Source organism: Triturus cristatus, chromosome 7 (genome assembly GCF_964204655.1).
Source record: "Triturus cristatus chromosome 7, aTriCri1.1, whole genome shotgun sequence".
NCBI lineage: Eukaryota > Metazoa > Chordata > Amphibia > Caudata > Salamandridae > Triturus > Triturus cristatus.
This window is the reverse complement of record NC_140590.1, coordinates 1,760,681,661-1,760,704,860: the sequence shown is the minus strand read 5'-3', so window position 1 is coordinate 1,760,704,860 and position 23,200 is coordinate 1,760,681,661.

Here is a 23,200-nt window from a genome sequence, read left to right as displayed (position 1 = left end):
ACATCTAGAATACTCAGCAGATATGTAACCCTGCACTCCCCAGTTGGTTGACCCACCATGCCACTTGGAAACAATGGAGATTAGGACACAACAGCAAATAACTTGATATTGAATTATTCTGAGAAGCTAGTGTCTGGGAACAGTTAAGCACAGCAAGACTAAGAAGGCATGCCACCTCTTGTTCACTGTGAACGAAACAGTATTGGTGCACCCAAGGCCAAATAACAGACCTCAATGCTGAAGGTGTCCCCACACTCAGAGACCTGTGAGTACTTTGGAAACCCAAACGAAAAACATTGTGATCCCTTGGGAATCACAACACTTTACACAATCTACATGTTTAGAATGTGTGAATGTGCCACTTTGTGAACAGAACACACATGTGCCTGTATAACAGAAGTCACACAAGAAGGTGCACACAAAAGTACATTTACACAGTCATTGTATGAGCTGCCAGCCGAATTCAAATAAGCCACTGTTAAGAAGAAATGGGTTATCGGTAAGTAAGTACATATACATGGCACCACGGTGGTCTGGATGACTTGACACTCATAAGTTGTTATCAGCAACAACCAAGGACTTACCCAAATGCAAACACACTGTGGGAACATGGATATGTATAATCTGAAAACAAGTGTTAATCGAACTGTGCCTTTCTTTAAAATGTGCCAGCGTGTCCCCGGAAAGTGTAAAGGTACTTTCTTTTGCACTTCCTTGGGAGACATCTGTCATGCAGGCACATTATTGTCCTTCACAACAAAACATCAAAGTCAAGCATATGAAAAATTGAGACATGTTGACAAGTATAGTGAGTGCCAAGGTACAATACTTCTTGACTAACAACGTGAATCATGCCACCTGTCACATGGCCATCCGTACCATGATGACACAGTTGGCAACACATCTGACCCACTGCCTGTCATGTGGAGTGGCACACATGTCCAAACACAGGACAATGCATTAGCTAATGGGCCTGCAATTGTGTGGGGATAAGGAGCACCTGCACTGAGGAGACACCCTCATGGGAACCAAGAATGTCCACACAGATGTCAGCACACACAGACCAAACTACGTAGCATCTCGACCACACACTGGTGGCAAAAATGGATGAGCATGAACCATGTATTTTAACTTTTGACACATGCTGCAAAGCACAAACATTAAACCCTGCACAACATGACTGGGTCACTGCATGTTGAGTGTCTGTCCAGACAATTATCACACAGGTCAGACCTGGCAAGGAGACATAAGGTTTGGACTTGTAGGCCTTGCCCGCACAAACCCCTCATACCTGAGACAATGTGATTGAGACAGATCAAGAAGTTACACCTCTTATTCTGGGTTTACTAAAATGTGCATCAAGAATTCCTAAATGTACTCCACATCACCTCGTGAGGCTGGCAACACATATTTGTGACAAACAACCATCAACAGATAGTTGTACATAGCCACAGTGTGAGGATGCACAAGCCAAATGGGGTCAGCCTGTACAATGGGCACATGTAGCACACTTTACATAAATACAAATGAGGCCAGGGAACAATGCCACAGAGGCCAACCTATGCTGAACACACAGAGAATGGGCACAGTGTTGGATGACACACATGATTCCGAGGCAAGGGTGTCTTAGGGGACTGTAGTGGGCACACTGCTCCATGGTCCTGCAATGATCTGACTGTAACATGAGCAACCGTCCTGGCACTATGCATATCTCCCACTCATGTCTGAGGCCACAACATCGGTCATGCATGCTACAAGTCTGTTCATTTGAAACCTCACACTCCTATGTTGAGACTCAGCATCAGTGCGAACTAATATGGACCCCCAAATGACTGGACTGGGCACAGGCAAGGTAACAACACATGTCTCAGACCCCCCCCCCCCCACATGATGCAGAAAGCAATGTGCACTTGGATTAACTGGCAGCCTAGATGACCATGTGCAATAGTGATTACACACAGACCAGGGAACACATGTCAAGGAGGGGAAGGGAGGAAGAACAGCACCGGTTGACTTGGGGGAACAGGATATGCACTGCACATATAAACCCTGGCAGTGTATCCAGGCGACTGAGCACTTCCAAAAGCTGGTGACATACAACAAACACACATGTACCTACCCCCTTCCTGCTGCTGTCCCTCCTGTAACCGCCTATCCATTTCAGGGAAGACCACCGCCAGAACACGCTTCATCTGGTGGGTCAGGCGTCGGCGCCCGCCGTGCTTGCGTGGAGGTGAGTCCTTCAGCTGGACCTGTGCGATCCTCCGGGTCCAGCACCGGATGTCCTGCCAGCGTTTCCTCACTTGGGCTAGGCGCCGACTGCGACCCTCCACCGATATCACGGCCCTTACGGCCCGCTTCCAGATCTTCCCCTTCTCGTAGGCATTTACCTGTGAGGATGATAAAGTGAGGCAACATCACTACACCTGCTCTATGTCACAGAGACACACATTTGAACATCTTTGATATGTTGAACAGGGCATAGTATGCTGGCAACGAATAGCACCTTTGTCATAGGGACATTAGCCTCTGTGGAAGCCCCAATGCACTACATGGCATTGAAAGTACACAGGTGGCATGAGGGGTGCGACACACTCCCTGATCATGGCACACACTGTGCATCACAAGCAACACCAGGCTGATGGACAGCACCTCCAAGCAGTCACATGCCCCAGGCCACTGACGCAACCTCAGCAGAGTACACAGACACACACAAGCACAGATCAATCACCTGCCATTGGCAACAGCAGATACAAACCTCACTCTGCACATGTGCCACTTGCCTGTGGGGTGTCACAGGTGTGGTGCTAGCTCAGCAAGTCAGACACACAGCACGGCTTACTTCTCACATCAGATGGGTGGAGCTGTTGCCTCCTCCATGCAGCTGTGGTGCAACACTCCACATAAAAACTCACCCACATGACAAGGAACATTCACACACATCAATGTCCAGGGGCGTACACATCATTTGGACACTCACCACAGCTCCACTCAACTCACACACATCTGTGGGTACAGTCACCTGTCACACCGGGGGGGGCACTGAATCACCTCAGGACTATAGAACAAAAATGGCCCAAAGGATTGGGCAGGCTGAATGTGCCATGCACTATGCAGTGAATGTCACAGTAAGCACAATGCAAGTGAGGAGTGCACACATGAACTACATCATGCTCTGCATGAGACATAAGCCATTCCCACCCCTGGGACCCACTCTAAACAACATTGCATGTCTGTCACACCTGGACACAACGCCAGAAGTGACAGTCACAAAAAAGGTGCACATTCAAAGGTAGTGGAGTCAGCACTCACCTGCTCCCCTGGTCTCCCATACAGGCTGGGGTACTGTGGGAGGATGACATCTAGCAATGCCTCATTCTCCTCTTGTGTGAAAGGCTGGGCCCTCTCCACAGACCTTGACATGGTGCCAGAGGAAGCACAGACAGCAGCAGTGGTGTCGACTGAAAGGTTGTGCAGGCAAGTGCCCTCTCATGGGTTCTGGCTGACTTATATCGGCCTTGCTGGGCTGTTTCATTTACAGGAATACAGAGTGATTGGTCAGACTCATTTGCATCCTACGTTTCCTCCAATCCCTTTAAACATACACCAGTGAGTGCCTTTGCATGGTTCAAAATTTGAGCATCATGTGAAGTCAACAACCACTTTGCAACATTGTATTTTGTTGCCAACTGACTTTTCCAGGCCACCTGATGAAAAAATTTGAACTGGAAACTCGGTATCCATGACAACCAGCATGCATTTAGGCCCTAATACTTGTCCCTCATGTGTCCCTATGTAATTTTGAAATCCACACACAGGTACGGTGCGTTTCACACGTACCCCTACGGCACCAGTTGCACAGTGCGTCTGACACATACGTGTACGACCAGTGTGAACACATACATGAACTACCAGTGTGTACACGTATGTGTACACACAGGTCATACACGTACGTGTACACACAGGTTGTACACGCACGTGTACACACAGGTTGTACACGTACGTGTACTAGCGTAGTACACGTACGTGTACGTCCAGTGTGTACACGTATGTGTACACACTGGTCATACACGTACATGTACGACCGTAGCACACGTACGTGTAGACACTGCTCGTACACGTACGTGTATGACCGTAGTGTGTACGACCGTAGTACACGTACGTGTAGACACTGCTCGTACACGTACGTGTACGACCGTAGTGTGTACGACCGTAGTACACGTACGTGTAGACGTACGTGTACGACCGTAGTACACGTACGTGTAGACACTGGTCGTACACGTACGTGTACGACCGTAGTAAACGTACGTGTACACACTGGTAGTACAATGGTAGTACACGTATGTGTACTACCAGTGTCTACACGTACGTGTAGACACTGGTAGTACACAGATGTGTACGACCGTAGTACACGTACGTGTACACACTGGTAGTACAATGGTAGTACACGTACGTGTACTACCAGTGTGTACATGTACGTGTACACACTGGTAGTACACGTACGTGTGTAAGGTCCGTACACACACGCGTACTCCAACGGCAACACTAATATAATGATACGGACCGTTCACACGCCCTCAGCGTGTGTACGGGGCATTTCACAGCTTACACTGGTGATAGGAGGCACACACGAAAGGAATGGAGGTGTCAGACTCTCGCAAGGCTGTACATCAAGTCATTGTCATTGCAGTCCTTCATGTGCAGGGCCTATGTGTGTCAGGCAGTGATATGGCACATGTCTCCTCATGTTTTAGCACAATAGATGTGTGATGACCTGTGTACACATGTCATGTGTGATGGGGCACTATGTGGCACACTTCCCCTTCACACTTTGCACATGTGTGCATGTAGTACAAACGTGTCAAGCACTGCATCACTGGTATGGCACAGTCACCAACACCCGCAACTGTCCCCTGATGCCAGGGACAGGGACACTAACACCTGACATCTAACTTCCAGCGTGCCCCGATGTGACTATGTCATGTGTGTGTCATGTGTTCCCATGAGCTTGCTGTTGGTGTTCCGTCAACTGCATCTGCTGTTGCTGCATCCAACATGTGTCTGTGTGTAGATGGGCATGGCACACATATACGCACACCATGCCACATGTGGATTCACACGTTACGTGTGTCTGGATGCTTCGAAGATTATTTTTTTACATGAGGACATATCTGCGCCGTATCCATGTCATTTTTTTCTTTTTTCACGTGTACCCCTTCATCGCAATGTGTGTGATCTGTAAATTTTCAATGACATGTGACATGTGCGTCTAGCTTGCCGCCAGTTGTCTGTATGAGATGACATCCTTCAAATGCAGGTATGTGGATGTATGTCACTCCTGTGATGTCTCTGGCTGTTCACTTCCACTGGCCCACAGCTAGTTTCGGGGCATGTCATGTAGAACTTGACAATCAACGGGTGTAGCTGGCTTTTCATAGGAGTATCACCTGGCTGGCATACGTGTCCTGGATGTATTGCACAGACCAGACTCTGTATTTAGCAGATGTGTAGTAGCAGTTGAGCATGTGCTCAGTTCATTGACATTGATGTTGTTATGTACTCACTCTTCGTTATTCTTTCCAATTTTCTGCAGGGCACCGCCTCTCCCCCGACCAATGCCAGACTTGGGTGCCATGAGGGAACGTGACTGCATAAGACGTTACCGCTTCTCGCAACAGTTGATTGAGAACTTGACCGCAAAGCTGGAACCACACCTCCAACCGCGACACAGGTATCTTACTGCGCTGACCCCCAAGATGAAGGTGATGGCAGCCCTAAATTTTTTTGCCACCGGTACGTTTCAATTCACCATAGCTGATGTTGGTGGCATGTCACAGACCATGTTCAGCCGTGTCCTGCATGATGTTTTAGAAGCCATGTTGGAGCACCTGGATGAATTCATCCATTTTCCGACTCATGAGCAGTTGACAGGTGTCAAGGGTGAGTTCTGTGCCCTGGGAGGGATGCCCCATGTAATTGGGTCTATTGATGGGACACATGTGGCTTTGGTACCACCACAGGCACAGGAGGTAGCCTATCGCAACCGTAAACATTATCACTCTATTAATGCCCTTGTGGTGTGTCTACCTAACATGCTGATTTCCCATGTCTGTGCACGTTTTCCAGGGTCAGCACACGATGCCTACATCATGAGGCGTAGCAGGGTGCCAGAAATGATGCTGCGGCTGCACAACGAACGAGCATGTCTTGTTGGTGGGTATACTCTGTTTGTCCTTTGTTTAGCGCTATCTTTGTATCTTACGGCATCTCCTGACCCACTTCTTTACATGATGTTTCCATGTAGGGGACTCTGGCTATTCCAACATGCCATGGCTGATGACGCCTCTCCGCAACCCCAGAACAGCTGCAGATCACCGTTACAACAACGCACATGGGCAGACCAGGTGAGTGATTGAGAGGACGTTTGGCCTCCTGAAGAGCCGATTCTGGTGCCTTCACAAGACAGGCGGGTCCCTCCCATATGCAACGGTGAAGGTCTGCAAAATCTTCCTCGTGTGCTGCATGCTGCACAACATGGCAGTGGAGAAGGCTGTGCCACTCATCCTGGATCCGGATGAGCAGGAACATCCACCCGTGGAGGATGAAGGGCTTGGTCACGAGGCAAGTGAGGATGAGGAGGAGGACGACATCCGGAGTCAGCTCATACGCAACTTCTTCTCATAATGGTGAGTCCCTGGGTCTGAGTGTGCACGCTTGGAGCCTTGTGTGGCATGTGTTGCAATGTGTGTCCAGCTGACTGTATGCTAAGTGACTTAGAGGTGTGTTCAGATGTGTCACTCGAGTGATGATGTCATTCCACACATTTTAGCTGAGACACTCAATTTTAAAATAGCATGGTGACACACTTATTCCTGTAGAGTATATGACCATGCATGCGGATGATAATCTTTTCGCTGATTTCTTGTGTGTCTGTCATCCCCAGGTAGTTGCGCATGCTGTCGGCTCGTGTCATCGTTGGCCTCCCGCTATTCCTCATGAGTATTGCAACGTGTGCTGAATCAGCGTCCCATGCACGGACATGGTGAAAAGTCTTTTTGGTTAAGGATTGCTGCAAGGCATTTTTGTGTTGGTAGGTGTTTGGAATGTGTGGGCACTTCTCCTGTGCATGTTGTGTTACTATACATACATGTCGACTCACCATGGGGCACATGACATGTTGCATGACTCCCATGAATTGATAGTCACCCTTTGTGACAGTCATCTGTAATGGGACTGTGGATTCTGATGAAGGCATCAATGTGTGTACAACTTCCCTCTGGAACATACGGGATGCTACGAGTGGACATAGTGTGGGACATCCCCATGAGAGGATCAATGGGGAATTGCAGCCTCTCTGTGTGCAGCAAGGGGTGTTTGGCTCACCCCCTTCACTTGTGTGCCAGTTCAATTGATTTACAGTATCTGTGTTGTGAAGGGGGTGTCCAGTGTAGGTCCCACATGTTCAGCCAAATGACCTGTGAGTCTGTTCATATTGATGCATTTCCCTAGGTGTGAGCCTGAGTAATAAAGGTGTTCCTCACCCTCCAAGGTGCCTCATCTCTGTCAATGCAGGTCTCTTGCCACTTTGCATGCGGCATCTCTGGCATAGTTGTCAAAGATTGTGCATATGAGTCTATGTGTAGTTTAGCAACATGCGTGCAGTTCTTCATAGATTAGAATCTCCATTGTGCATGATGTCCATGGTTGTGTATGTATTTGGGCATGTTGGTCACCACAACGGGCCGTCAACACCTGCTGAGGGTGTGTATCCTGTGCGCAGCTCGGCCTTCAGTTTCCTGATCCTGTGTCAGTCAACTTTGGTGATTGTGCATCCATTGTCTCTGGGTGTGCCATGGGAAACCGGACACTCCTTCCTTTACATACGCCTGTTGCAGTTGTCCTTTCTGACATCCTTGTCTTTGTGTGCAACTTGTGGCATAGTTTCCAGGACATGCCGGCTGCTGCTGCGGCCCCTGCAGCAAGGGCCCACAAAATTTCCGGATTAGGCAACACACACACCTCAAAGATGCTCCTCCCTTCCTCCCTCCACCCATTCATTTGGCTGTCATCAGCTTGTCTGTGCCACTTTTGCAGCCACGCGGTGCCAAAGGCTGGACCGTCAGCGCATGCAACGTGCACATTGCACGACCCTCATGTCCTTGCATGACCCACATCACACTACAGTCTGATGTTGCAGCCAACCTCCAAGCATTGTCCATCCGAAAATCTACCGCCTGCTCTCGGGCATACCCTAAGCGCACACACGACACCTTTGCATGATGAGTGTGCAACTCCAACTGCCTACACAGCGCTGCCCCACCTTCCAGGCCCCATCACACCAACCAGATCATGTCCCTCCTACTCCCCACCGGCTCCGTACACCAGCAAGGCCATGGGAGTGGGTCTCAAGCCTTCAGCATGTAGTATAGTGGCATCATCTGGCACATGGCCTAGGTATCATCTCTCAGCGTGTCAATCTTCAATGTGTCCAGGTCCCCCTCTCCGCCATCACATGCACACAACACCTCATCATCAGCTCGTATGCCATTGACAGCCAGGTGCTCCTCACCCTCACCAAAGACGCAGACATTGCCAGTTCCAACATTCAAGAAGGCATGAGATCCATTGATGAATGGCTGAACATCAGCTACCTGAGGCTGGACTTGTACAGGACTGAGGTAATCATCTGAGGATTGTCCCCTTACAGCTGGGTCAACTGCTTGTTTCCCACCCGCAAGAGCCCTGCACATGCACCCAGTGGCCACGCACACAAGATGTTGTGCATCATGGATTCGTCACTCATATTTGCCATGCTAATCACCAGCATCTGTACCTCAGGCTGCAACACCCTCTGCATGATGTACATGATCCACAGATAGATCCACTCCAAGGAAAGACAGACCAGCTCCCAGGTCCACAGGTCCACGACACCAGCAGTGTCAACTACTGCCCCGCCCTCTACGGAGCAAGTACATCCAAACTCCAGGGAAACTTGTCCACATCCAGGCTGCATGTGCACACCTCAGCTTCAACATCCCGCGCCCCAGCCACATCACCGTCCACCAGAGATAGCTGCAATGGATCACTGTCTGCTGCAGGATGACCTTCAGACTCCTCACCCACACTCAGGAGGCAGGCCACAACCCCAGACCCCAAACCAACCTTGGCCGTCTGTCATCCGAGACCCCGTTGTGCCAACTCCGTGCATCCAACCTTGCCCTGGCCACCATTCTTCACATCCACCGTACTCCAGCATGCAGGACATAGTTCTCCCACCTGGCAAGACATACGTGCTACTTCCTCCCCGGCAACATCCACATGAGCCATGACCTCTACGCCTTCATGATACTCTTCCCAATTGGTCTGTCCGCACAGTATTGCAAGCCCCCCCTCAGCAGCTTGAGGCCATCACGGGTGAGTATTGTACTCCATGTCTGTATTGTATGATACATTGTGACCCATGTGTGTCCTGTACCAGACTCAGATTCCAGGGTATGGATGGCTGGAGTTAGTTCAACACTCAGGCATAGTTTGACATTTCCCCACACGTAGGTTGTGTACTCATGCAAAATGAATGCAACATCAAATTGAAGAAATTAAGATTTATTCTCGGTGGGGGGCCTGTTTACTGTGGACAAATAGGTGCTATACAGTGTGCATGGAATCCAAAGTTCACAGGGGGAGATGGGATCCTTTGCATTGGAAGTCATCAGAGTCCAGACCACAGTGTTGGTCATCATTGGTCAGACTGTGACCAGCAAGTCCATGTGGCAGAGAATGTCATTGGATGAGGTGCTGCTGTTGCGCATGAGGGCCAGGTGCCAGGCCAGGTGACCTGGGAGATGTGGATGGTCCGCTGCCTCTCACGGTCTTTTCCGTGGACGACCCACCTTCCTCGGGGGACCCGCAGATGCAGGCCTTGACGATGTTTGTGACGCTCCGTCGGATGATTCCTCCTCCTCCCTCCCTCCCTGTGGCTGGCGGTGGTCTTCGCCTGGGGGCACAGGGACGGTTGGCCATGTTGTCGGCGATCCGACGGAGTGAACGGCTTATGTCCGTTTGCACCGCCAGGAGCTCAGCCAGTCTTGCCTCCATCCGTCCTTGGTGTTGTTGTTGACTGGCGTGTTGCTCGGCCTGCTGGTTCTTAATCTCGTTGAGGGTCGCCACTACCTGGCTGATGCCCCTGGTGTCACGCCGGTATGTGTCCAAGATGTGGCATATGTGTGACATACCGGTTCCCTCAGCTGGCTGGTCAGGTTCGCGCCTCCGCCTGCCTCCACTCCCACCACCCCTGCCCACACGAGCCTGGCCTGCCGTTGTGGGCACATCGGGTCTACGGGACCCCTGAGGGATGGCATTTGCAGGGTTGTCTGCCTCCTCCTGGGTGGCCGGAGAACCTTGTCCCTCCAGGTCAGACTGGCTCAGTTGTTCTGTTCAGGCAGGGCTCCTGGGTGTCTCCTGGGATGTGGCAAGAATGGGGGTGGTGGTTGGCACAGATGTACCTGATGCAGGAGCTGGGGCACCAGAGGGTCCAGGTTGGTTGGGGTCATCCACAGAGTGCTGAGAGTCGTCGCTGCCGGTGGGATCATCTTCCTGCCGAGCCTGGGACTGTGATTGTTCCCCCCCAGTGTTGGGGGGAGATCATGACGTTGCCCTGTGTGTGAGAGAGACAATGTTAATGCTGTTTCATGCAACATCCATGTTTCATACATATTCTAGTTGCCACAGTTCCTCCAGGTAGTTGTATGTGCCTGGCATTCACATCAATGTTCAATTGTGGATGGGTATGTTGCAGGGGACTGATTGAAATGTTATCCAGGGTGTTTGACATGTCGCATTTGGCCTTGGATGCTTTTTTGGCTGTGGCTTGATCTTGTTCTGTCACATGTCCATTGAGAGAGTGTGTGACTCCATTGGCTGCCCCGGGGGTGTGTGCTTGTTTCAGGGGTGAGTGATCATCCCTCAGCCCGACGTTGTTCAACATCCACATGGCCCCCCTCACACAAGTGGCCCGCCACCACAACCTCAAAAACATCTCCTACGCCAACGACACCCAGCTCATCCTCTCCCTCACCAAGGACCCTCACACCACCAAGACAAACATCCACGAGGGTCTGAGAGCCATCGCCGACTGGATGCAGAGCGGCCATCTGAAACAGAACTCGGACAAGACGGAGGTCCTCATCCTCGGACCCACACCCTCAGCCTGGGATGACTCCTGGTGGCCGATCGCTCTGGGGACATCACTGACACCCACCAAACACGCATGCAACCTAGGATTGATCCTCGCATCCTCCCTCTCCATGTCCAAGCAGGTCAACGCCGTCTCCTCCTCCTGCTACGACACCCCTCCTGCTACGACACCCTACGCACGCTCCGCCGGATCTACTGGTGGATCCCGACCTAAACAAGTAGAACAGTGACACAGGCCCTCGTCAGCAGCTGACTGGACTATGCCAATGCACTCTACGCAGGACTCCCATCCACAGACCAACGGCGGCTACAACGCTTCGGCACAACTGATTTGTCAACGCCCCCCGCCACAGCCACATCACCCCCCTCCTGAGTGACCTGCACTGGCTCCACATCGACAAGAGGATCACCTGTAAGCTCATCACCCACGCACACAAGGCACTCCACACCGCCGGACAAGCCTACCTGCACATCAGACTCAGCTTCTACACCCCCACCCACCAGCTCCGCTCCGGCAGCCTCACCCTCGCAGCTGTCCCCCGCATCCAACATACGCCTTGAGACCCTCACAGGTAAGTAGCACGCCTTACAAGTACCCTGATCGATTGTTGATTGATTGACTGTGCCTGCTGGTGGGTGTGGTGTGATTTGGCAGTGGGTTTCCCAGGTGATGTATCTGTCCGACCATGGCGCATGCTGCCATGTCAGTGAGTGTGAGTTCCTGTCCTAGATTTCTGAGCTTGTTGTGTTTGTGTTAGAGTTTGCAGTTGTCACAGGAGGGCTTCGTGCTGCCTACAGCAGGGCCAAGTGTCAGCTACCTTGTCAGTACTTTGCCAGGCCCTGTGCATTGTGCATGGGTATGTACCTGGGCCATATGGGCTGAGGGCAATGGTGTCTGTTTCTGAGTTGTACAATATGTTTAGTGATCCCCACCCTCCCAGCATCCCGGACATCCTGTCTTGGGTTTGTGGTTTGTGTAGGCTGGGACATGGCATGGCCTTGCTTTGTGAATGGGGCATACTCATGTTAGTGGCATGAGCGTTGTTTTGAGTGTGGTTGTGTCCGGTGAGGGCTTGGGGGTAGGTGAGTGCATTTGTTGTAGTTGGGGTGTGGATGCCATTCACCCCATGTTACGTAAGTTGTTTGTGTACTCACCAGGCTCTCGAACTCCTTCGACTCCGTGTACTCCCACCGGCAGAAGCAGGGCCATCACCTACTCCTCCCAGGGATGGTAATGTACCAGTCTGCGGGGCAGCCCACCTCCTGTGATGTTACTCTGGGCCGAGTCCTCGTTCATTTTGCGCTTGACTGCCCTCCGCAGATCGTACCACCTGGCTTGGCATTCATTCCTGGTCCTTCTGATGGGCGCAACAGCATTCACCCGATCGACGATCCTCTGCCACAGGCTAGTTTTTTGGGATATGCTGGTCTGTCTGACCAATGTTCCAAAGAGCTGTGGCTCGACTCTGATGACTTCGTTGACAAGGATGTCCAGCTCCTCCCTTGTGAACTTTGGATTCTTGTCTGTGGGCATGGTGTGGGGTGTGGGTGTGGATGGTTGTGGGTGTGTGGGTGTGAATGTGTAGGTGTGTGTGTGTATGTGTAGAGGGGGTCTGTGTGAAGGAGGTTGTGTGAAGGTGTGTAAGTTAAGGTGTATGGGTGCAGTTGTTTGTGTGTGATGTCTGTCAGCAGTGGTCTGTTGCAAAGGCTCATGATTTGTGAGTGTGGGCCCTTTTTATTGGTCCATTTGTGGGTGTGGCTGGGTTTGAACTTTTGGTGGGTGTGTTATAAGAGGTGGTTGTGAGTTTGGGCCTCTGTTTGGATGTGCCAGGTCAGTCTTTTAGATGTTTTTTGTCCTGTAGATATTTTTTGTGGTGTGCGAGTCGAATTGACCCTCCTTGGGCTGTTTTACAGTGTCCTGGTTCAGTACGAGTCGTTTTCGCGTATGTAAGGTGCGTCCATACGCTATGTTGTTGTACAGTGATCACATATGCAATGGTGTTGTACGATTCGTACATATGCGATGCCGGGGTACGGTGTTGGGGTACGGTGCGTCCAAGTATGGGGCTGGGGTGGGGGGTACGGGGTGTACATACACGGGTGCTGGGGTGGGGGGTACGGCGCTTACATACGCGTGTGCTGGGGTACGGCGCGTACATGCACGGGTGCTGGGGTGGGGGGTACGGCACGTACATACGCGGGTGCTGGGGTGGGGGGGTACGGCGCATACATACGCGGGTGCTGGGGTACGGCGCGTACATACGCGGATGCTGGGGTGGGGGTACGGCGCGAACATGCGCGGATGCTGGGGTGGGGGGTGCGGTGTGTACATACGCGGGTGCTGGGGTACGGCGCGTACATACGCGGGTGCTGGGGTGGGGGGTACGGTGCAGACATGCGTGGGTGGGGTGGGGGGGCGTAAGACCCGTACCCCAGGCCCAAGTGTACCCGGGGTAGGGGTCGTACAAAGTTCGCTCCGTACGGGAAGTTTTCCATACGCTTGTGTATTCGGGACGCCGGTACGGATCGGACTTGTGCGCTCAGACTTCAGTTTTACGACTCGTACGTAAAACTGTCCGGGGACGTCTCGTAGACTTTTCCCGATATATGTATTTTTACAGTACGAATCGTACTTCGCCGTTTGTACGGGACTTGTACGACTCGTATGTAAAATACGGATACGAGTCGTACAGGAAAATAAAATACAGGATCGGAATCGGCACCAAAATGTTTGTGTACTAAAGAAATTTTACACTGTATGGTTCAATCATGATATGCAAATCCTTTTCCCTTTTAGGTGTCTACATTATAGTTGCTCAGAATACATTGGATGGTGTAATCCACACTTTTACTGAAACATTTTCTCCTACATTCCTGATAGGTCCAATTGCCACAGCACGTGGCCAGGCATCGGCCTTTCCGGATCCCTCCACTCGAGCCTACAATCTAGCCCTCATTGATGTCTCCAATGCAGAAAGTTTAGATGAACACGACACGCCTGCTACATCTCATCAGACTAGGCAGACCGCTTCAGTGAGTCTCACTTTACCCACAACTACACCTCTCACCTCTGGTGTAACAACACCACAGCCATCAGATTCCTCCACTTCCTGTGGATGAAGCACAAGAAGCACCATCTTGTGCCATCTTCCATCCCTGGGTGATGATGATGTACCATCCCCACCACTACCACCTTCAAGCCAGCCAGGAACCAGTGGAGTGCGCCAAGGCCACATGTTGATGGGCTGAGAGGTAGTTAGTCACTCTGCGGGCCATCATAGTGTGGCCATTAGGGTTAGTATCACCTAGGCCAACATCACCCAGTTCTTTGCATCGTTACAGCAATCCCAAGAAAGAATGGGCCAAGTCCTTTCAGGGGTGCAGGGGATGATGCAGTTGCAGAGGGAGCACAATGCTGAAATGCAGAATCTGAACTCCAATGTGTGCTCCCTGAATAGGGTGCTGCAGGACATTTATACCCATCTGTGCAGGGCTTTTCCTGCACCATCTTCCCCTTTCTGTGGGCCGCCTCCACTTGGCCCTACTCCACCAACCACAGCTACAGAAAGGGAAGCTCTGCTACCAGAGGCAACAGGTGCAGCCACCTCAGTGCCGGCAAATGTTGATCAACCTACTCCCCGCAGACACACACATTCATCCAGAGGGAATGGTGAGACCCCACCACCAGCAAGAAACTACTGTGATCCTAATTTCATCCAGTGTGTGAGTACCATTCACTCTGTATTTCTGGCCACATTTACCTTTCTGAGGACAGGTGTATTTAGTAGGTGTATAGACAGAATATCGAGTTTTAAATATCGACATACACAAAAATTGAGTTGGAAATATCGTGATACAGAAATATCGACAGCAAGAATATTGTGGTCAAGAATATCGACTCTAAGGTAAGTAATATTGTTTTTGAAACTATTGAAGTTAGTAATATCGTTTGCAAAAATATAGTTTGAAATATCGATTTTTAAGTTAGTGTTATGTATTTTAGTTTGTATTTTAAGTTTGTGATTTATTTTTTTGCGTTAGTATTGCTTGTTTTAAATATATATTTTACATTTTTAGTAGTTATTAATTTTATGTTAAATAAATTTTGCATTTTTTAGTTCTGTAGTGGGTTGTGGGTGTACAGGGGAATGGGGGGGAAGTAATTTAATTATAATAAATTAATTAATATTTATTTATTAGTATTTATTTAATATATATTTTATAGTGTTAATTGTGGGAATGAATGTATTAGTTCATTATTAATTGGTTGTTCATTTCTAGTAATTAACTGGTATTTATTTTAATTGTGTTATTTGTTTTAGGAGTGGGTTATGGGTTTATAGGGGAAAATGGTGGGAAGTAATTTATTTATAATAAATAATTCATATTTTTTATTTATTTGTATTCATTTAATTTAGATTTTATAGTGTTAATTGTGGGAATACATTCATTATTAGTTAATTATTAATAAATTTTTATTAATTAATTGGTAATTATGCTAATTGTGTTTATGGGTGGGAAGTAATTGAATAATAATTAAATAATTAAGTTTTAATGTATTAATATTTATTTAATCTATACTTTATTAAACATTCATTAATTGGTTGCTAATTATAATTAATTGGCAATTATGTTAATTGTGTCATTTTGTAGGAGCGGGTTTTGGGTCCATAGGGGAATGGGGTGGGAAGAAATCTGTTTATAATGAATTGTTAATTAATGGTAATCAATTAATTAAAAAATAAATATGGCAATTGTGTAATTAATTTGAGATGTGAGTTGTGGGGTTTATAGTGGTAAAGGCTGGAAAGTAAATTATTTTAAAATAGTTAATATGTTGTTAATTGATAATAATGCAATAATGTCAAATTAGTTATGGAAATTGTGTACTGATTTTTAGGTGTGTGTTCTGGTGTTTATTGGGGTACAGGATGGAAAGTATTTTAGGTTTCATTATTATTTTTGTTTTGAGTGTGGTTTTTGGTTTTATAGGGGTAACGTTTGATGAGCAAATTCATTTTTATCTGTTTTAATTTGTTTTTTAATTAATAATTGTTCATTTGATAATTATGATAATTATGGAGGTACCATTTTTTAGAAATCTAGAAGTGTGTTGTGAATTTGGTACTGTTATAGGGTAAGAAATAAAAAATATTAAGTTTATGTAATGTTTTTGTTTATAATTAATTTCTATTAAATGAAGTTATTTGTTTGTAAAAAAAGTTTTTTTTTTTTTTTTTTTTTTTGAAACCGTTTATTGCAATCTCAAGAATATACAAGTATGGGCCTACAACCTTCCGGCCGGCCGCTAGAATGACAGGAGCATATGACATACGTTCAAAAAACACTTGGCGTTGCAGAGAAGCAAAATCAGGAGGTATCAACGTCGTGGGCCACATCACTCTGACCCCACAATACGGTTTCATTTTATACAAACAACACGAAAAACCACACCCGCAAGGCAACCCGCAATCGAAAGTAACAGCACGTGCTCCCCGAAAGGGGGACCCCAGCCATCCACAGGAGTCTAAAGAGGGGAAGGGGAACAGATCGAGGACTGGGGGAACCCCGTGCCCGAAGCTGGGGAAAGGAGTCAACTAAGGGGACGGGGCTGGTGAGGCAGCAGGCAGCAGTGGCAGCGCGCAGATACCCCCGCGATAGGCGTTCCAGGGGCCCCATACTTTCACCCATGTCCCAGGCTTACCCCTCGCCACATACACCACCTTTTCTCGGAACATGCACCAATCCATGTGTTCTTTCCAAGCCGACACCGCCGGGGGCCTCTGGGATCCCCACAGTTGAGCAATGTCACGCTTAGCTATCATATATCCCAGAGTCGCCCATCGCGTCTGCGGAACCGAGTAGTCAGTTGGTTCCCACACATTCAACAGGCATCTCCTCGCTTCAGGCAGCAGCGCGACATGCGTAACCACTCGCAGGACCTCATGCACACCACGCCAGAATCGCTCCACCTTCGGGCATTCCCACAGAATATGCAAAAAAGTCGCCAAAGCACCACACCCACGCTTACACAGCCCATCCTCAGCATAGCCCATACGCAGAAGCCTTGGCCCCATCATGTAGACCCGGTGGAGTATCTTAAGCTGGACGAAGCGAAGGCGAGCCGGTATGGCCACCTCCTTCGGAGAGGCCACCGCGACAAGCCAGTCCTCGTCGTCCAACTCCAGCCCATCGGCAACCCAAGCCTCACGGAGGCCAGTCAGCAAACCCGAGCGGTCATTAATCAATTTTTTATAAATAAGGGAGATCGTGCTGTCCGGAACGTGGCCATCCAGCACTCTATCCTCCAAGGGGGAAGACTCCGGGATGGAGGCGACGTCTGGGAAGACGGAGCCCAGTGCGTGACGGACCTGCAAGTACCGGAAGTATTCACTTCCCTGCAGCTGAAACTCCGTCTGCAGCGTCTCGAATGTTTTAAATCCCCCCCTCGTCCAGAGATCTCCCACTTTACTGATGCCTATCGTGTCCCACTTCTCGAAGCCCTTCGAGGTCCACAGGGAGCCCAGCCTCTCAGACGCATACAGCGGCAATGCCCGGGTCAAACGGTCCTTCCACCCCATAGCTGCGTTAGCCGCGTGCCATACTCGCACCATGACACGCGTAGGTCCCGTCAAGCGGGGGTCAGGCGCGCCAGAGTAGAGCGCTCGATTGTAGTCGCCACCGGGCAGGAGCATCTTGTCAATTTCAAATGCCGGGTTTAAGGCGGGCCCGTAGAGGCCGTGATTAATTGCAGCTAGCTGGGAGGCCCAGTAATACCGTTTAATATCCGGGAGGGCAATCCCCCCGTCGTACCACGGGAGCGTCAACTTCGCCAGGGCTATACGCGGCCTCCCGTCCCAGAACAGGCGGCGCTGTAGACTCTCCACCTCACGGAAGTAGCGCGCCGGGACTAAGTCCATAGTGTTCTGGAGAGCGTACAGAAAGCGTGGCAACGACATCATCTTAAACAATGCCGCCCGGCCGAGCGGCGAAAGCGGCAGGCGCCGCCAGCGCGCGACGTCCTCCTTCAGACGCTGGAGGGGGGGAAGCAAATTCCGCTCGTAGCGGGCCTCCGGGTCGAGAGTGATATAGACACCCAGATACCGAAACCCCTGAGAAGCAATCTGGATCGGACAGCCCCGCGGGAGGACGGGAGCCTCCCCGGAAAGCACACACACACATGATTTAGCCCAGTTGATGACAAGGCCTGAGTTGCGACCGAATGAGCGCAAAACATCAACCAGGACAATCAGTGATTTACGCGGGGAGGCTAGGTACAGAAGGATATCGTCAGCGTATAGGGACACGCGGTCCTCAAACTCGGGGGTCCAACGGAGACCACGGATGGAAGGGTGCCACCGCAGCCACTCCGCCAGGGGTTCCAAGGCCAGCGCAAACAGGAGCGGCGACAAGGGGCAGCCCTGTCGCGTGCCCCGTCCCAGCTCGAATGGGACCGATACTCTTCCATTCACCACCACCTGCGCCAATGGGCTCGAGTACAACAATTTGACCCAGCTGATGAACCCCGGGCCAAATCCAAACTTCGCCAGCATCGCCCAAATGTATGGCCACTCGAGCGTGTCAAACGCCATGGTGGCGTCTAAGGACGCCAATATGGCCGGCTCCCGCACAAACGGGACACGCGCGAGCACCCCGTGCAAGCGCCGCAGATTGAGGGCCGTGTTGCGATGGGGAATAAAGCCGGACTGGTCTTGGTGGACCAGATCGCCCACCACGCCGACCAGCCGGTTGGCTAGCACCTTGGCGAGGATTTTGGGCTCCGCATTCAAGAGCGAGATAGGCCGATAGGATGTAACCCGGTCTCGGGGTCTCCCCTCCTTGTGGATCACCACGATTGTAGCCAGACGCTGGTCCGGCGGGAGGGAGCCCCGCGAGTGGGCCGCCAGGAACATCGCGCTGAGGTGGGGTGCCAGTACATCCGGTCGCAGCTTATACAACTCGATAGGGATGCCGTTCGGGCCCATGGCCTTACCGGATGCGACCGAGCGTATGGCGAGGGCAATTTCGTCGGAGGTGGGGGCGGCATCTAACAACACCCTGTCCTCCACCGAGAGGGAAGGTAGCGCGATATCCCTAAGCAGGGCATGGGAATCCTCCTCCGAGCAGGGAGAAACTGGGGAATACACCTCGCGGAAATAATCCGCGAAACAAGAGACAATGTCTTCTGGCTCGGTGACACGAACACCATCCATCCTCTCAATCAGCGGGACCACACGACTCGCTCTCTCCTTTTTATCCAGCCACGCAAGCAATTTACCAGCCTTATCACCCACATCATACAGTCGCCCCTGTTGCTCTCTACTGAGGCCCCTGGCCGCCTCCGTGACGAGGGCCCTGTAGGCCGCCTGCTTAAGTTGTAGGACATGTAGTGCAGCATCCGTCACCCCACTCTCTAGATCACCCTCCAATTCAGCAATTTCGGCCTCCACCCGGGTCACCTCCTCCTGCTCGCGCCTCCGGGCATGGGAGATAAAGGAGAGGGCCTCCCCTCTAAGAACTGTCTTAAAGGCTTCCCACAGGGAGATAGCCGAAGAGACCGACCCCACATTCTCATCAAAATACCGCTGCAAGGATTTAATCAAATCAGCGCGAATGGTGGGGTCGCGCAGGTACCAGGCATTGATGGGAACTACCCTGCCCTCCCCCCTCGGGAAGACATCAAAGTGTAACAGGAGCGGGGAGTGATCTGAAATACCCCGCGCCAAATGGCGCACCTCTCCTACCCTCCCAACATAGGCCGCAGGGACAAGGACATAATCAAGCCGCGAGAGGCTACCATGGGCACCCGAGTGGAAAGTGTACTGCAGCTGCGTGGGATGTTTTAAACCCCAGCAGTCCACCAGTCCCAGTGTATCTAAGAAGCCGGACAGCCACGCCTGTGCCCTGGGGAGGTCCCTAGGGGGGTGGCGATCCACGGTCCCAGAAACCACCGCATTGAAGTCCCCCCCAACCACCAGAAGCCCCCCCGGAAGGTCAAGGAGGAGGCGCCCCAGGTCCGCAAAGGTGGTAGACTGTAACCCCGGTGGGACGTACACTGATACAAAGACAACTACTTTGCCCTCCATTCTCCCCACCAAGACAGTGTAGCGTCCCCTCTCATCATGGCGCACCTCGTCGATTTCCAACGGGAGCGAGTTCTTCACCATGATGCCCACCCCCCGTGAGCCCGACGTGAAGCCCGAGTGGGCCACCAAACGATAGCCACGCCGATTCATGGCACAAAAAGAATTACCAATAAGGTGTGTCTCCTGCAGAAAGACCACATCTGGCGAAATTCGTTTCAGATACTGCAGGACCACACCTCGCTTAATCCTATCCCCCAGTCCATTGACGTTCCAGGACAACAAAGTCAGGTCCCTACCCCCCATCACATACAGAAGCCATCATGCGTCCCCCCGAGAGCACCTTAAAAACACCAATACAATAAAGGGTTTGCCTTGCGGTAAAAACGAACAACACCCCCCCCAACCCACCCATCCCAACAGAACTCCCCCCTCCCTGCACCCCTGCATGAGCCCAAACAGCCCCCCCAAAGTGCAGCGTGCCTGTCGCCCCATAGATGATGAAACTAACTAGTCCCCCAGAGGAGGAGGGAGAGCCCCCAAGAGACCCCGTACGACCTCCACAGGAGGGGAGCTTACACAAACAGTCAAAAAATGACGATAATGTTGTCCAGAGCGAGGCCTACTATCAGTCCCTCAGTCCTGATCCGGCGAGCCCTCCCCACCAACCGCGCCCCCCCCACCCCCCCGGCCCCGATCCCCGGGCAAAGTGTCCAACCAGTCCCCGGCCGCCTCGGGACGATCAAAAAAGTGCGTGCGGCCATCCACCTCCACCCTCAACTTAGCTGGGAAGAGCATCGCATACTTGAGGTTCAGGTCCCGCAGACGACGTTTGACTCCGAGAAAGCTCAGTCTCTGCTTTTGGACCGCTGGGGTGAAATCAGGATAGAAGTTTACGTCCATATTGTCGAGTCTGACCGGTCCTTGTAGCCTAGAAGTCTGCAGGATAGCGTCTCTGTCCCGAAAGTTGAAGATCCGGGCAATGAGAGGCCTCGGAGGGGCTCCGGCCTTAGGTCTTCCTCCGGGAACCCTGTGGGCACGTTCCACCGCAAAGAATTTACTCAGCTCCCGGGGCTGGAGATGGGTGAGAATCAGGTCCTCCACAAACAAATCCGCCGCCGCCTCCTCACGTCCCTCCGGCACCCCGACTATGCGGACATTGTTCCTCCGGGCCCGACCCTCGGAATCCTCCAGTCGACGATCCATCAGGGCGCTCGCCTGGCCAAGCCGGCGCACCTCCTTTTGGAGGGCCGCCACGTCCGTTGTGAGGCCCGAGGTGGGGTGGGCCAAAGAATCGACCCGGTCATTCGTCTTGGATAAATCGGCCCTCACCAGGCCAACATCCACGAGGACCGAGTCAATCTTCTGCGCCAGTGTGTCAAAGCGCTGGTCCACCGAGGCCTTCATCTCGGCAATAGCGCCCATGACGTCTCGGAGGGTCAGATCCGCGGGCAGAGCAGGAGCATCAGTCGGGCCCTCAGGGGACCTACGCGGCACCTCGGGAGATCCCTTCTGGAGGGTGTAGCGGTCCATGTTGTTGGACTGATGGGCTGCGCCACGGCGGGTCGATTTCACCTTTGCCCGGTCGCCATCTTGCTTTGTGGACATGGTTCCAATCCCCAAATCGTGCCAATCACCTCAAAAAGGGCCGACAAACCAGTGCACGGGCTCCGGGGGGGGGCAACCACAGGTACGCAGGACGGATCACAGCCGGCGGGCCGGCAGGGCACCCCAACGAGGCCACACCACCGCACGCCGCCCCGCAACCCAACCTCGCCCAGGCAGCAAGGAGGATGCAAAAGCGAAAGTGAAAGTGCGGGGTACGCGAGTCGCCCAGCCCTGCCCGCCGCTGTTGTTCACTTTGTCCCCGGATCGCCCCACAACTCCAATCCGGGGGGCTGGCGTGGAGAAGGCCGCAAACCTCAATCGGTGCTCCCGCCGGTGTCCGAAGTCCAATTTGGAAACGGAAAACGGGTGCCACCTCAGCTCGGGCTCACCAACACAGTCCCCTCATCTAGGACAGGATATTGTCAGGATTTATGAAGGAGGTCACGGAGGTCCTCGGGAGCCTCGCACCTACGCGGCCATCTTGGTTGCGCGCTAGGCTCCTCCCCCCAAAAAGTTTTATAAAGTAATCTTAGTAGGTAATTTGCTATTTATTTTAGCATTACAATATGTTTCTATCTTTTGTCATTTAAAATATTTTTGTTTTTAATATTTTTTGTATTGAAGTTGATATTTTGATTTGACTTCAGTGGGAAGAATAATTTTTACCCCTCCGCTATCCAACACTTTCCCTACTGTTTCACTCACTGGAGTGGGAATAGTAATTTTTACCCCTCCGCTATCCAAAGCTTTCCCTACTGTTGCACTCAATGGAGGGCGAATAGTAATTTTTACCCCTCCGCTATCCAACACCTTACCTACTTTTGCAGTAATTGGAGAGGGAATAGTATTTTTTACCCCTCTGCTTTTCAACACTTTCCCTACTGTTTCAGTAATTGGAGAGGGAATAGTATTTTTTACCCCTCTGCTTTTCAACACGTTCCCTACTGTTGCACTCACTGGAGTGTGAATTGTAATTTTGATCCCTTAGCTATCCAACAGATTCCCTACTGTTGCACTCAATGGAGTGCAAAATGTAAGTTTAAAAATTATTAAATATTGTAATGTTTTAATTAATATTATGTTTTTTATTAGATTTTGTTATAGGTGAATGTAGATATATATATATATATATAATATATATATATATATATATATTTGTACATTTTTATATATTTATAACATTTTTAAATAAATTAAAATTGTTTAATATTTTTACATTTTCTAAATTACATTTATTTATTATATTTGTTAAAATGGACATTACATCTAAATAATTTTAAGTTAATTGTATTAATTAATTTATTTAACATTATTTT